The 17,852-nt window shown below is 32.7% G+C and overlaps 1 long non-coding RNA gene across 2 annotated transcripts in view; it reads right to left on the reverse strand.

Moving 5' to 3' along the window:
• LOC149033295 (uncharacterized) overlaps positions 1 to 17,852 on the reverse strand; it is a 101,806-nt gene that overhangs the window by 12,334 nt on the left and 71,620 nt on the right. For both annotated transcript variants that reach the window (XR_016175748.1, XR_016175749.1), the window contains one exon: positions 8,162 to 8,223. This is a non-coding gene — a long non-coding RNA (uncharacterized LOC149033295). The remainder of the gene's footprint in view (positions 1 to 8,161; positions 8,224 to 17,852) is intronic.

Below are 17,852 nucleotides of genomic sequence, written 5' to 3' on the forward strand. Positions count from 1 at the left end.
ACAAAATGTAAATACTATTTACTACATGATAAAAAAAAATAACAAAAATCGTCAAATGAATGTTTCACGCATGTATCTCGTGATTAATGAATCATACGAAAATTATGATCGTACTAACTTATCTGAGATATTTAGATTAGATAGATAATCTAATATGTATATATAATATAAAACAAAATAAAACAACCACGATGAAGAAGAACGATCAAATAATATGCCTCGACGTAGTTTGATTAAAAATTGCATCTCAAGGTGGTGAGTGGGATGGTAGTTTTGATGCTACTGATGGGGGTGATGGCGGTGGTGGTGGTGGTGGTGGTGGTGGTGGTAGGGGGTGAAGGTAACGTTGGTGGAAATGAAAATTAGTTTCGTAGGACTGCTGCTGCTCTCCGTGAGAAAGTAAAATTGTCAGCGTGGAAAACTAAACTGCGAGGTAGAGTAAGGTAAGTAAGTAAGAGGTGGGTATGGGGGGTGGGACTCGGGTTTACGAAAGAGAAAGAGGTAGGAAGGGATGAAAGAGGGATGAAGGTAGAGGTGGAGGTGGAAAAGGAATAGGAAAGGTGAAGAAGGAGGAGGCATAGGTAATCAGAGCCAGAAACTTTGCTCAATTTAACTTTGTTAATAAGCTATTTCATCGGCGCACTCTTCTTCCACGAATAAAATTCTCCAAATGTATTCGGCTACCAAACAAACTAATAAAACGTATTCCATTATTATGCAGAATGGTCGAACGATAAGAAAAAAGAAAAAAGAATAAATAACAAAAAAAAAAAAAAAAAAAAAATACAGTAGCACGAGTTAATTCCTTTTGATATTATAATTATTCTTTTTTTTTTTTTTTTTTTTTGATATTATTATTGATATTATTGATATTTTTGATATTATTATATTTTTGAGATTTCCCCCCTTGATATTATAATTATAATTATAATATAATTAAAATATCATTTTATTATTAAAAAAGATATTTTAATTATTATTATTATTATTATTATTATTATTATTGCATCTTTTGTATACACAATTTTCCTTCGAGTGTTACGATAATAAATAATATCATTTCTTTTTTTTTTTTTATTTATTTAATGAAATAATGAAAATTTATTTAATGAAAATAATGAGAACATAATCGATTCATTTAATTTAGTGTACATAATAGTATAATATATGCTATGTATATACTTGTTAGATTGAAATATTCTCTCTCTCTCTCTCTCTCTCTCTCTCTCTCACTCTATTTCTCTTTGTCTTTATCTATTTCTAAGTGGATAACGTCTAGCTAACTCGTCAAGCATAACGTACAAAGTGAACTACGAGCTTTATGCGTAAGTACTTCCTCGTAATACCGGCAATCGATGACTAATGCATTCCCGTTACTCGTTGCATGTATATGTGTGTATATATGTGCATATATATTAAAGTACCAACCCCCTAAATCCTGATACTATCGATGAACATCACTGAGAATATACATGGTGTACGTCTACTCGCGATATCTCGTGTCGAATAAGAAAGCACCCACATGCTCATTGATTAATCGAATATCGATACCTACGATGTATAATATATATATACTACATATATATATGTAGTAGAAAGCAGAGTTGATAAACTAATCATCTGGATAATTCGATATGATTAGTAACGTTTATTAATTTCGTTCGTTAATCAGATTTGAAGATAAACAAAATGTGTCATATGTAAAATAATTGAATATTGTAAATAATTGATAAATAATAAACCTGACAAAATCCACCGTTAAGAATTCTTAACAAATAAAAAAAAAAAAAAGAAAAAACTATAAAATAATAAAAAGAAAATAAAAATTAATAATTCGCAACTTCGTTCGAAATATTAAAAACAACATTTTTTCATCTTACTAATATTTCACGACAATAAATGCCCGAGCGTAGGAGTTAATTTGCATAAATTGCGGTTAGAAAAACCAAGAAGAGAAAGAAATAAAAAAAAAGAAAAAAAAAAAGAAGAAAACCCAAGAAACCAAGACACCAAGGAAAAAACCTAACGAAAGAAGAAGAAGAAGAAGAAGAAGAAAAAAGAAAAAGATGGAGTAGCATATTCCTTACTCGGCTAACTACCCCTAAGGCTGAAGCTTGTTCGCCAACAACGTAACCGCAAAAGCCACACGCAAGCTGCCGAGGAAGAACCGTGGAAGCTCCCAAGAATCTTTATGGCCGCAATAAAGCCAACCTCGGCGAGCTTCCAGTTACAAATGACTACTGGCTAGAGCTGAAAACTATTGCACAGCTCGTTTATATACGATAGCAGCCCACCCCTAACTCGCACGAGTATTCTTTTCAACCCTCTCCCCCACCACAAGCACAGGGAGTGAACACCACTCCCCTACTCCTACCTCTAACACCTTACCCCTTCCCTAACTTTACGTTTTCTACCTTCTCTGTTTAACTTTAACTCTTGCTAAACCTCCCTCCTACCCCTATTACTACCCCTACTACTACTTCTCGAAAAAGGGTATTTTCCCCTTCGTTGCATTTCCCCTGTGTTCGCTCGAACGTCCCCATGGCTGGTTAGACACATGAAATAGGACCCCTCGTAAATCCTCGTAACACCTAACTCACCCCTTTTATTCTTTTTTCTTTCTTCTTCTTCTTCTTCTTCTTCTTATTCTTATTATTCTTTTTCGCTAGTTTTCTATTCTTTTCTCTCTCTTTATCATTTTTGTAGTTGATGTTCTCTCTTTATCTTGGATTTTATTGTCATTTTTTAGATTAACGTGATAATAATTGTTATTAATTAGTTTCCTTACTCCCCACCTCTTTCACCACCACTTCTTCTTCCTGTTTTTAGTGTATCAACTGATGAAGTTTGGAAAATGAATTTTTATTTATTTATTTATTTATTTGAAAAATATAAAATATGAAAATAAGATTCACAATGATTTCATTTCGTGCAAAGTGTTATAAATTTTCTATTGTTTTTTTTGGTTTTTTTTTCGTTTTTTTCTTTTAATAAGACCTAAACTTTTTGAATTCGTAAGAAATGAATGATAAAAAAAAAAAAAAAAAAAAAACAAGGGATAACAAAAAAAAAAAGAAAAAAGGGACGGTAATAGTTTTCCTTCGTTATCCCTTTTGGCTCGTTTATCCGAACGAAAAGATCGTCCAAGGTTTGTGTCTCGGATTATATCGAAATTCCAGGGTTCTTCGTTCATCGTAAAGTTTCATTCTCTCATGGGTAGGTAGGTAGGTAGGTAGGGTGGAAGTGGTAGATATAGGGTGATAGAAGGGTGAGGGTGGACAAAAAAAAGAGGGAAATATAAGAAACGGTCGACGAAGTCTCTTTTAGAATTTTTGCGCTTGACAATTACAGCTCTCGTGAAAGTTTCTTTCTTTCTTTTTCTGTTCTTTTTCTTGTTTTGTTTTTCTTTCTTTCTTTTAAATTCGTACGAAACTATATTTTTTATATCACACCTTAAAATTGATTCTTTTTTTTTTTTTTTCGAAGTGGTGGATGGTGACATCATAATTCTCTAAGTTTATCACAGGGGTCGGCAATCTGCGGCTCGCGAGCCGCATGCGGCTCATTAAAAACTTTGAAATTTTGTCAATTGTAATTTTTGACTCTTCCGACTCAAAAAATTGCCGAACCCTTGGTTTATCATCATAAAAATTCGATAAATTTATTTTTCAAAATAAAATAACTAAGAAGAAATATCTTAACTAACTTAGAATTTATTGATCTCTTATTAACTTATTATATTTATTATATTTACTTGTAAAAATAAAATAAATAAATATAAATAAATTATATAACACGAACTAACTGTATTTGACTGTAAATGACTATCGTCATATTATACTAACGTCGAATTATGTTCTACCAAATAGTAGAAAAGCAACAACGACAGTAACGACCAGGTAAAGAATAATGGGGGAGAGAGGGGTTTACTTTTTGATAGAAAAGAAAGCAAACAAGAAAGAACGAAATGGTATAGAGGGGATTAAGGGATGGGTGTGGAGTTTGAGTGAAAGTAACGACAAACGAATAAACAGGAGACACGAAGAAGATGATTGTACACGCGCGCGCACACAGAGAAGAGGGCTGGTGAATGGGAGTGGGATGCTGAGTTAAAAGAGGGAAAGAAAAGAGACAGACAGACAGATAGATAGATAGATAGATAGAAAGAAGAGACAAATAAAGTATGGAAAGAGTAGAGGGTAAGAAGGTAAGGTAGGAGAGGGGGTAAAGGAAGGAAGGAAGGATGGGAGGGAGTGGGTGTAGGATTCGAAGGCGTCGCGACGGAGACCGGTGTTACGTTAGAAAGACGTGATTGCATAAAAGTATCTATCGATTTGAAATACAACGCTGAGTAAAAGGAAAGAAATAGAAAGATGAAGATTTCAGAGGGTAAAAGTAGAAAGAGGAGAGAAAAAGAAAGAGAAGGAGGGTGGGGTGGCGTGGGTTGAGGTGGGATAGGGAATGGGGGTGAGGAAAAAGTGAGAAAGATGTGCTTGCTGCTCGTGTTGTCCCCTTCCTGTATCGAGCGAAAATGCAAGAGAAAGATAGTAAGAAAGAAAGAAATATAGATAAATGCGAAGGGGGAGGGGTTCAGGGGAAAAAGGGATTTTTGTAATAAAGGGAGTACCGAGAAAAGCACGCCCCGAAGCTAGCTGTGTTAGCTAGCTAGCTAGCTATCTTCCTTCTTTCTTTCGTTCCTTCTTTCCTTCCTTCTGGCATCCTTTATAGTTACAATCGTCTTCGATTTCAGAAGATCTCCCGACAGATCAAGCTGCTTACGTAATAGTCCCTTTTCCTTCTTATTCTTATTCTTATTCTCTTTCTTCTTTCTTCTAAAGTCAGCCAAGGGTTGTATATCGCGATAATAAGAATACCCGGATGAAGAACCGCGAGTGATGAATATAATGGCGGCGAACTTTCTTCTTACCTTTCGTTTTTTTTTTCTTTTTTTTTTTTTTTTGTACCTTTTCCTTTTCCTTTTATCAAGTATATTTTTTCTTTATCTTTCTTCATCTTTTCTAGAGTAATCATTACTTTCTTTCTTTATTTCATCCCTCCACGCAAAAGTAGTATTTTGTATTTTATATTTTTTTTTATTAATTTGTTATTTCTCCTTCTACCAACCCCTAGTTCCTTTACTTTTATTCTTATGTATGTATATATATATATTGTCCGTTTTCGATCAAAGTTACTAGACTACGATTGAAATATATTTTTAATATCTTATCGGTTACTCGAGAAAGTAAACTGTTATCTAACTTTATATATATATAATAAAAGTACTCTTATCTTGTTAATTTTAAATTATTATATTATAATAAGCAACAAAAACTAACAAAGATGAAACAATTTTTATATTTTTTTTCTTTTTTTTCTTTTTGTTCCTTTCGTTAAATGCCAAATTGTTTTCCTCCTTTCAAGTAAACACACTTTGATATTTTTTAATGAAGAAACCTGTATAAAAATTAGTAACTCTAACTTGCACCACTCTCATCCACACACACACACACACACACAAACACATATTCAGACACACATATACATAGATCGGGTTTGATGATGGAACAACGGAAAAGCCAAATTAAGGACGCTTTCTGCAATATCGGAAGTTCGCATGTTGGAGAAGCCGCGACGCGTTCGATACAAAGGGTCTGAACCTTTAGAGGGGTAAGAGGAATAAGAGGACGTGGAAGAGTTCGAGGTGGATGGGGTGGGGGAGAGGGGGGTGGGAGGGGGCATGTGGTATACGATATTGAATTTTCCGTCTATATCGCGGTCCAAAGTGCGCTGATGGTGGAACACACGCATACCTGTATACATATATACATATATGCATATATGCATGCATGTATACATACTCTTACACACATATATACACGTAGAAACACGATGGCCAGCAATTACGAAAGCGAGGAAAAAAAGAAGCTGGTTGCTTTTGTACTATGACTCATAAGAGAAAAAGAGACAACAAGAGGAAGACAAAAAGAGAGAGAGAGAGAGAGAATGTTAGCAAAGTTCAACCGCGAGCAGAACGGAACGGAAAGGCTCAAAACGTGTCCAGTTTCTCCTAGAGAAATACGACGGTCAATAGACTTTCTATGTGTTCGATAATTATACACGGTAATTGTGTTTTGTTAATTGATATTAGAAATTTTCTAAAGTGAATCATATGTATATATATACAAGGGCTTCGCCACGCGTTGTTGTGGCTCACAATCAGTCCGATACACACGTCTTTAAGTCAACGAATTACCTTATACCGCCATCTGTCATATGATATAAACTATCCTATCTTTCAAGTTGGATGAAACTGCACACAGTGTGGAAAATTTGATTAAAATCGGTTCAGTAATTTAGGAGTCCATTGCGAACAAACAACGTGACACGTAATTTGTATATATTATTAAGAAGATATAGATATAGAAGACAGAAAGATTGACTTAATAATAATTGTGTGATCGTAATAAGAAAAAGGTAAGAAAAATAAAAATAAAAAAAAAAAGAAGAAGAAAAGAACAGCCAAAAAAGTAACGAAATATCGTGGAAAGATGAGGAGAAGAAGAAGAAAAAGAAAAAGGAGACAAAAAAAAGATAAATTCGTAGCCTTATCTTTACGCTCATTTATTTTTCGACATCATGGAAGAAACCACCCCCTTCTGTGTCTTCTTTGTGAATAGCATCGATGAGAGTTGGTTTTGGTTTGATGCTGCTGCTGCTGCTGTTGCTAACCTTAACCACCAACCAACCAACCAACCAACCAACCAACCACTACTTCGTCTCATTTTACCAAGAAGAACCTTCTTCTTTTTTTCCTTTTAAGAAGGAAAGAATTCGAACTTGGCTCGAAGATTTTTTTCTTAACGAAAAAAAAAAATATGAAAGAAGGGATAAAAAAAAGCCTACCAATGAAATACCCACCCCTATGTATCGTTGTAGAACGCGCAATGGGGGGGGGGGGTTATTAATTAAGAATATAAGCTTTAAGGGAATGGAAGGAGTTAGAATGAGAAATAAAATAATTAGGAAAAAATGAAAGAGATAGAAAATATATGAAAAGAAAAAAAAACAAGGAAAGGAAGCTCTGATTTCTTACTCGAAAAGCAAGATTCTTTCATTGCTTTGATTCCTTTTCTTTTTTTTTTCTTTTTTTTTTTAATACCCCTAGACTTGGGGGATGGTTCGAGTAACTCGTGAAAGAATAAAATACCCTCATATATAAATAGATAAATAGATAAATAGATGGATATCATTAAATTACGAATATATCATGATTTGTAATTATTAACAATCAGCTATAATTTATTGTTAAAAATTATTCAAATAAAATATTATAAATAATTGATTTTATATTGATTCAATGATTGTTAATCAAAGTATTTTTTTTTTTATTCGATTATTGGTATTATTGTTGAATTGAAATTTTTCTTAAAAGAATTGAAATTGTCAAATTTGTAATAAATAAAAGTTTTGATAAATAACTAATTTTTCCTTTTTTTTTTGCTAAAAGTATTAAATTAAAAATAAATATAATCAAATGAAATAAATCCGTATGATCAATTTTTATACGATTCCTTTTTTTTTTTTTTGGTGATATGTATGAATTTTTTGTTCAAAGTTTCAATTGATTTTTATTCAAAAAGTATTTTATATTCACGCGTATGTGATGTATATGTATATATATATATATCCGTAGATCGTATTATATTTTTTAATCGAGGAACGAATAAAAAAAAATGTAATAATTATAAACGGGATAAAAGATTTTTTTTTCTTTTTTTTATCTTTCCTAATTCAAAATTACTATTTTTTTTTCTCTATCTTACATTAAACGAATTTTACATATATATATGAAACGTAAAGTTCGGTAAAATGAAATTTGTTTCGAATATTATTATTATTATTATTATTATTATACAATGTCTGTAGAAAAATTTTCTCTCTTTTTCTTTCCATTTATATATATATATATATACATATATACATATGTGTGTGTGTGTATGTATATCTCGTTGATTTTAATACGGTCGATGATTATATCCAACATTCCTACGTTCGTCGGAGATTATTAAAATCTCGTTTTGTGTAAATAAATGCGAACAGATATGATTGTGATATCTTTCACGATCGGTGAATATACAAATGGAAAATTTCATTATCTCACCCATATATCCCAATGTTGATTGTTCCGATGCTTTGTAGATAATAAACCAGATACTCGACAATCTGAAACATAGAAGAAAATTAACTAAAATAAAATTAATAAAAATAATAAATATTCATTATACTATTTGACACTCTTGCATTACGAATCTTATTCTTACATAATATATATATATATATAAGAGATGAACTATTTGTTACATATTTTTTGTTCTTTTTTATAAAAAAAAAACATCAAAAAATATACGATCTAATATATTTTACGAATTTTGAATTATTTGTTTATATATATATCCTAACGAAAAGTGAACATTTATAACACGTGTTTTAACGTAGGTACGTAGAATTTTTCCATTCCTGTTGTTAATTAATTAAAAAAAAAAAAAAAAAAAAAAATTCCTTAATAAATATGCTTTATTAAAATGACAAGAGATATGAAATTAGAAATAATTAAAAATTATCTCTATAAAATAAAAAAAAAAAGTATAATTCATTTATATTCAATCCTATAGTAAATTATAATTATTACTCTCTCAGTTACAAATACGAGAATCACTTTTTTGTGCTAACACCTTTCTCACACCTCTATCCCAATTACAATTAATAACTCCCTATTCTAAAGAAGTTTTCACTTCAAAAAAAAAAAAAAATACATTAAAAATATCTGGTTTTTTTTTAATCATAACACGTGTTTCTTTTCTTTTTTTTTTATCAATATTACAATATCCATATTATACTAAATCGTGTTCAAAATCTTCATCTAACTTACTCGTAGTGATATATTACTACAATTACAATTACAATTGTAATTGTTACTTGTTAACAATTGCTAAATTATTAAATATATAAATTAATATAATTTATATAAATATAAAAACTATAAATTGTTACTTGTTAAACAATTGTTAAATTACAATTGTAACTACAAATACAATTTTTAAAACTAACTTTATCAAAACAAAAACAGAAATAAGATTTAGAATTATAAATGCTGTATATATATATAATAGTATTTGATATGGAAGATTGGTTGACCAAGCGAAGGAAACTAATTTCGGTTAGGTGTTACCACCCACTACCCACTACCCACCACCCACCCACCACCACCAACCAGCAAGTCTCGTTAATTAAGCCGTGCATAGAGGTTACAATGACGCATCGGAGATATGCAACGTTTGAACTTTGATGAGAACGATATCTATATATAGGTGGTTAATGCGGTGACACGCACAGGGACACCTCAGAAGGGAGTGGCCTGAAGACCAACGACTACGACTACGACGACTACGACGACTACGACAACTACGACGACGACGATGACGACGGTCAACTCTGGTTAATGTTCAATCGATAATTACTTATCCTCAGCTTAATGTGCGAGGCTTATCAAACTGTCTGTGAAATATCGTTTTCTCACGTGTATACGTCATGATAGTATCCTTCGTCACTTGGACTAAGACAACGAGAATGAATATGATGATCTTAGAAACGATATCAATATATATATGTACATATTTACTATATAGAGAATGACTCATCATATATGTATCTTGTCATAAGGCTTATATATGGTATTACCATGATTAAAGTCAAAATTCAACGTTATGTTTGTTTTAGGAAATAACGTTAGCTTGTTCGATCTTACCCAATTAATGGGAAAGCATGTGCTACCCTTATTCAAAGGTTTATGTTATTATTGATACCTACTTTAGCATGGATTAATTATTTTCTTCATAAATAACACATATACATATATAGATTGTTAAGATTTATATGAGGTTGATAGTCAACATATAATAAATACTTGAATATTTAGGTTTATACATGAACAATTCTGACATAAATCAAGTTACCATTTGAATTTTGACATTCTCCAATTTTTGTTGAAATAAAAAAGAATCATTTGAAATAACTCGGATTGATTTTTTTTTATCAAAAGTTCATAGGATGTATAAATGGTATAAATACAAAGGTAGGTAGGTACATTTCTGACATACACCAAGTGATCATGTGAATCCTGACATTCTCCAATTACTGTATTTGAATGTAAGAATCATTTGAAATAACTCGGATTGATTTTTTATCAAAAGTTCATAGGATGGTATATATAGGTAGGTTGATAGGTAGGTAGGTAGGTAGGTAGGTAGGTAGGTAGGTAGGTAGGTGCGAAGGGAGAAACACTATGCGCGTCCGTGCGTCGATTAGGAATCAATGCTCGGCAACTGTAACGCTTGGTACAATGGCCGCATTCTATTGCACGTGGGATTCAGAGTATTCCTACGTGTCCGGGAATAATGTCCTCCTTTGATTCAACCCGTTCCATTGTGAAGAGACCACTACCACCCCCAGCAGCATCACTACCACCACTAGGTTGGTTAGTACGTACATGGACTAGTGCTAGAGCAACTAAACTGTCTATGCGTTTTGTCGTGCAGGGTGCATCGCTGACATTTGAAATAATCGATTTTCTCTCTCTCTCTCTCTCTCTATTTCTCATGGTCATTATGAGTTACTCCTTCGTAATATACATATGTGTGTATGTGTGTGTTTCAAATATGTTACTTATTTCATATATAATTATTTAAGAATTAATGTTACTAATTAAAAATTTACTAAAATGTATTAAAAAAATTTAACAAAGTACACAAACATTTATTATATATCTATATAGATGTGTGATAGAAATTGAAATGAAAATGAAACTGAAAAAAATAGAAAAAAAAAATGATAAAGTTGCAAGAAGGAATCCCCATTGGACATTGGGTTATAACCAGTTTCGTCGAACGATTTTATCGTTAACTTCGTTAAAGTTAAAAGGTAAAGGAGCAAGAAGGAAGATGGATACATATATAGATATATATAGGAAAAGATAGAAAGGGAGAAGGGAGAAGGGAGAAAGAATGAGATAGATAGTTTAGGTTTCTCCCTCGTGGCACGCAATCAGCCAACTCTCATCGGCGTCCAAAGCTTCCTCTCGAATTACCAGAGAAGCCAGTTGAGTCAGGTAGACTTTACCTATATCGTTGATAGTACTGGTAGTAGTAGTGGCAATGGTAGTGGTGATGGTGATGGTGGTGGTGGTGGTCTTTCGTTTCGATGGATATAGTACGAAAGTAGCAACTATTTCCGAAATTTCGAGACTTCTCCCTGTCTATAGGGAGATATCATATTCTTAATTACGTGTCGATTAATCATCGTCGAAAGGTTTAAACCATACCAAAATATACCCTAGTAGTAGTAATAATAGTAAAGATCATGATATATGTGTACGAGTTGTATTTTTAAATTTATAAATTTCAATTTACAATAAAACCAATTCACAATATAGAAAGATAGAAAGAAAAGAGAGAGAGAGAGAAAATTAATAATGATCTTACGTGAATGAAAACATAAATATTTTGCTATTTTCCTAAAGGTGGGGGAGAAGGGGGGGATGGTGGTGGTGGTAGTGGTAGTAAGGGTAAACGATAAACAGTAGAACAATATATTTAAAAGTTACATCAAAAAGTTTGCCGATGTGGAACAAAAAAGTAAAGAGAGTAATATTTCTATCTTATATTTTACATACACATACACACAAACAATCATAACTTCTTTATCCTACACGTTGTTCTAAAGGTAATCGAGAAAAAAGAAAAAAAGAAAAGAAGGAAATGATAAAGACAAAGGGAATACGAGAGGGTAGAAGAGTAAAAAAAAAGGGCAACACGAAGTAGAAGTAGAAGAAGAAGAAGAAGAAGAAGAAGAAGAAGAAGAAGACGGAAAAATAGACAGACAGAAGGAGAAAGAAAAAGAGAAAGAGAAAGAGAGAAAGAGATAGTTGAAGCATTATGAAAGTATTTTCTTAACCGACTGGCAAAGCCTCGAAGACATTTATTCCTGCGAAAAATGAAGTAAAATAAATGTAATGTAAAAGGCAAACTGACTTGTAGTACGAGAGGATTTTTTTTTCTACAACCCCCCACTACCACTACCACCATCACCACAACCATCCCCTCTTTATACTTTTTACAAGTTATGGTGCATCGGTGAAAAAAAAAAAGAAAGAGAGAGAGAGAGATAAAGAATCGACAAAGAAGAGTAGCAAAGGAAAATGAAGAGATCGTGCTTGAAGTAGAATAAAAAAAAAATAGAAAAGAGAAGGGAGTGAGAGAGAAAATTCCCTTTCCCTTACAACCTCTCTCTCTCTCTCTCTCTCTCTCTTTCTCTCCTCTTACTTTTCTTACTAGCCCTCCGAGCACCGTCTTGCCCTTTCAGTCAGAAGCAAAGGACGATCTCTCTTTCCACGTTGGGGGGTGTATCCACCAACCGCCTGAGGGATCCTCTTCTTCTTCTTCTTTCACCCTCATTCCGACCACCACCTCCTACTTCTCCTCCTCCTCCTCCTCCTCCTCCTTTGGCACTAGCCTCCTTCTTTATGGTCCTTTCAATATGCTCCTACCTACCCTCGACTACGCAAAGCACCACTTTTCAACTTGACATTTTTAATTCTTTTTTTGACATAATCCTCTTACCTCAAAGAGAAAGGAAAAAAATAGAAAGAGAGAAAAGAGAGAGAGAGAGAGAGAGAGAGAGAGAGAGAGAATGAGAGGAGGAAGGTATACACCACAAAAGATATTTTTATTAAAATATTAACTTATTCAATATTTATAATATTTTCGTACGAATTTACATGAACATTTTCATGAATTATTAATATTAATATTAATAATAATAATAATAATAATAATAATAATAATCAATTAAATTATTGTCATACGGTTTATTTTGTATCATCGTACGTTTGTTATATTTTAAATGATTAAATTATAAATTAATTTTAGGGAATGGTAGGGTATGTGTGTGTGTGTGTGGCACGTAATTAATACTTTATGAATGCCAGGCTAATTTATATACATACATTTATATTTATTAAGGAAAAATTTCATGAGATCAGTATTCACATATTTTCATTAATTTCTTTTCAATAGAAAAGGAATGTTTCTATTAACGATAGAATATTCAACAACGCGAATAAATTTATACATTAATTTGAACCAAATAATAATAATAATAATAGATGATATTCTAATAAATCACTAATTAATATTTTTTTTCTATTTTTATTCCTTTAACTAAACGTTCAAATTATATAATTCATTCGTCGAAGATCAAAGTATGCAATAGTCGGAAAAAAAGGTACGAAAATAAACCCTGAATTCATTTAGAAGACCTAGAAAGATAAGGTACGTTGATATATATCGTTCGATTTATATACGACGACCTGAAAAATTATCGGACACTGGGTAGAGAGAGAAAAAAAAAGAAAGAAAAGAAAAGAAAAGAAAAGAAAAAGGGAAGAAAGAAGAAGAAAATTAGAATTAATTTGATCCAGGGCATCTTTCTTCCCTTTTCCAATCAAAGGGAGAGAGAGAGACAGTCAGACACAGAATGAAAGAAAGAGACAGATAGATAGACAGAGAGACAGACAGATAGATAGACAGAAAGAGAGGAACTGTGTGAGATTCGAGCAAGATGTTCGATTCATCGAAGCGAAATGTACGAAACAGTTTGTGACGACCGAAACTCTCTCCGAAATCAGAGCAGGAGACTGGAAAAGGAAAAAAGAGAGTGAGAGTGAGAGAGAAAGAGAGAGATTGAAGAGACATGAGGTAAAGTGTAACCGAAATGGGAAGAAAGATATTTACCAGCGTGATTCCTCTTACAACCTTGGCAAACTTCAATTCCCCTTTTCCGCGTCTTACCTACATCGTGTTTACAATCAGTTACCCGATGCCTAATCCGATAAGAGAAAAAAAATACAGTGTGTGTGGAGAGAGAGAGAGAGAGAGAGAGAGAGAGAGAGGGAAGACATGTGTTGTACGAATAAACGAACGACTAAATGTTAAATAAAAGTAAACAAAATAAAAGAAAATAAATGAAGTATAATAAAAATTGTTGATGATACGTAAAATCACGTAGGTATGTTTCAATTTTTGATTTCAATTGAAAAGATTGAAAAAGAAAAAGAAAAAGAAAAAGAAAAAGAAAAACAAAAAGAAAGTTAAATGAGATCAAGAGAAAGAGAAAGAGAAAAAGGGTGTGAACCAGTTCGGTGGTGATGCTAAAGGGAAGGGGAAAGGGAAGTAATGAGAAGTGGTGATGGTAAAAAGAGAAAGAGAGAGAGAGAGAGAGAGAGAGAGAGAGAAAGAGTGGCTTTTAACGTTTGATTAATGCCGACCGGCAGGGAAATATGAAAATAATTTGGAATAAAAATCCCAGCCGTAGCGAAGCGCATGTTAAAGTCAGAAAATTGGGAATAATCTGGGACCTCCAGTAACTCCCATACTCCACACAACCAACACAACCACCCCCTCTACGATCACTACCCTACACCCCTATCTCTCTCTCTCTCTCTCTCTCTCTTTCCATCACCCCACCACCCAATCCACCTACGAGTTAGCGAGTGGTACATAGGAACGAATGAACGTACACGTACGAACGAAATGAACGAATGAACGAACAAATGAACTCTACTCTACTCTACTCTACCCTCTCTACCTCTTCCCCCTTGCCCAACCCCCACCCTTACGAGCTTACAATTGAACGCGAGGCGGAATCGAACAGCGGAATTCATGAATTTCCACGAATAATTAGCGGCTCACCCGACGTCGACTCATCTCCTATTTGTTCCGTGGCCCTATCTCTCACTCTTTCTATCTATCTATCTTTCTCTCTCATACTTATACACTTGCCAGGAATATATATATATATATATAATGTATGTTACGCATCTGCGCAATACAATTTTAAACGTGATGTTATACTACTCTTCTCTCCGCGTGATTTATTTTCGCGAGCAAATACACGCAATTAAGGCAATCTCGAATATCAATTGGAGATTTTAACTTTGATCGATAATCAAACGGCGAAAAAGCTGTTTGTTTTTTCATATATACATATTAACTATATATATATATAGTTATTTATCTACCTAACTACATATCCTACGTACGTACGTACGTATGTGTATTCTGTTCGTACACATCTATCCTCTACCAATGCAACTCTTTTTTTTTTTGCTCATGCAAACTTATGCTATCTCTCTTTCTCTCTCTCTCTATTTTTTGGTACATATCGCATGAAATAATGTTAAAAGCATCGAACGTGATAAGTTCGATATAATTGGATACTTTAAACTATATTATATTTGTATGTTTCTCGATATTAAATATCATATTATTATATATTATAACAAATAATTTAAATAAATAATAAAAATAATAAATAAGAAAATATAATTAATTATTATTAATAATATTATTTAATAAATACCCAATAAATTATGTTACTATACAAAAAAAAAAAGACAAATCATTTAACGAATGATACGCAAAAAAATAGTTCATCGAATTCATTCAAATTTTTGATTACTTTTCTTCTTCTTTTCTCTCTCTCTCTCTCTCTCTCTCTCTCTCTCTTGAAAGATAATATTCCAAGTATCGATTGTTGAATTTCTTTTGAAATGATCGTCTTGGGACGATCTATAGAAACTATGGTTACTTAAAAATAAAAAAAAAATAAAAAAATGGGGTGGTAAAGATAAAGAGTTAGGTTCACTAACATAACACACCACTATGGTGGTTTGTTCAAGTAAAATTTCTCTTCCGGGACTTGGGAATCGTTCATGTGGAAACTTAATGAGAAAAAGAGATGGAAAAAGAGATAGAAAGAGTTCGAGTTGAAGAGAGAGAGAGAGAGAGAGAGAGAGAGAGAGAGAGAGAAAGAGTGCGTCAAATCGCGTAGTGTCTCCACGAATTTCATTAATGTATTCAAAGCCGTTTGAATCGGCGATATCTGTAAACCTACTTGGAAATTTTACAAGGCCTCCTCCTTTCTTCCTTATAAATATTCAAATTGCCTGTCCCGTACTACCCCCTCTCCCACCCCGCACTCTACCCCCGTAGTGGTACGGTTGAAGGGTCATCAACGAGGGAGGGGTTCCGTGCGCTTGAATTTTTGGCGAGTTAATCGAGGCAAAATTTAGTTTCTCCTTTTTTTTATTTTTTTATTTAAATTCAGAATAATAACTTGTTCGCGAGAATAACATTAAATGTCGATTGGTTTTAGAAAGAATTTACGCAAAAATCAATATTTTCTATTTAATAATAGGAAGAAGTAGGTGGTAGAAGAGGGTTGAAAAGAAAATGAATAATTTGGCGAGGAAACTTGAACGATTTGTTAATCAAACTTACAAAATTTAACATCTCATTTAAATGAAATAAATCGTAAAATAGTGTTGGATCATGGAAAATGAAGAATTTGATAAAAGAACATATTTTTTTCTTTTTTTTTTTTTTTTTTTTTTTTTTGATGTAACTGATATCGAATAAAGTAATTCTTATTAAAATCAAAATGTCTCTGTTAATCGATTTTAAGTAACATCAGAAAGAGAATACCGTTGGATCCTTAACTAAAAGTCTAACCTAAGCTTTCCCTTAATCGTGTATCATTGTTGTCTCACTTTCTTGCTGACTACTAGTCACTTACCCTGTCACTCGTTTAAGTAATACAAAGTGGTTTGTAGTGGGGTGCTTGTTTAATGTGTAAAGGGAGATCACCTAAAATGGAAGGAAGAAGAACCGAACTGGAGGATAAATTAGGTGGCTATGGTACTAAATCTGTTTGCTAGTGAAACGTGACAGACGAAAGAAGAGAGAGAGAGAGAGAGAGAGAGAGGAATAGAAGCAGAAGATAGGAAAGAGAAGGTAAATGACGTAGTAGTAGTAGTAGTAGTAGTAGTAGTAGTAGTAGTAGGAACGAGGAGTAAAAGGGTTGGATAAACAGAGAGCAAAGCGTCAAATGCATTGTACCGTATATTTCAACCCTTTGCAGGAGTTTCAATCGTTTCCTGTCTACGTGTATAACCACTTCATCGGCTGCCAAATATTGCGAACTACCCCAACATCTACGAGCCGAAGACCCAATACGAGATTCGGTATTGCGGTTTTCCGCTAAACAAGGAAGTGTCCCTATATTATTTCTCTTATGTTTCCTTTCTTGTAGATATTTCCCTGATAAATGAATACCACTTTTAAGTATATACTTATTTTTCTTTTTAGTTATTAACTAACTTACTTTCTTGATCTTTTTCAAAACTACTTCTTTTTTTTTTTTTTTTTTTTATTCTCTTACGACATCATTTGTAAAATACTTTTCAATCTTTCCGATCATTATAATAATGTAGATATAAATCTTTTCTATAAATAGCAAGAAGAGAGAGAGGGATCATTAATATTAGTAACTACTGCGTACTTTTTCGTTCTGATAATTTGACGACGACTACGCGACTACGACGAAACTTTATGTCGCATGAGAAAACTAAACTTTTGGAAAAGAATAAAAAGAAAAAGTAAGAAAAGAAAAGAAAACAATTTGTTCTTTTTCTACGTAGTAAAGGATAATTCTCGTCTCTTGCCATACACAACATTTCAAGTCACAAAGTAATTACTTACTTTAATACGAAGAAAACCCGATCGATATTTACGTAGAAAATAATTTTACGTAATCTTCAGTTACATGTCCATACACCACAAAGATAAAAAAAAAACAAGAAGAAAAAAAAAGCAAAAAGAGAAAGAGAAAGAGAAAAGCATTATTTTAGACAGGATGATGGTGGTGGTTAGGTGAAATCGTATACGGTATACAACAAA

This window comes from Polistes dominula, unplaced genomic scaffold (assembly GCF_049000335.1).
Source record: "Polistes dominula isolate Pdom_NZ unplaced genomic scaffold, Pdom_raw_medaka contig_49, whole genome shotgun sequence".
Classification (NCBI taxonomy): Eukaryota; Metazoa; Arthropoda; class Insecta; order Hymenoptera; family Vespidae; genus Polistes; species Polistes dominula.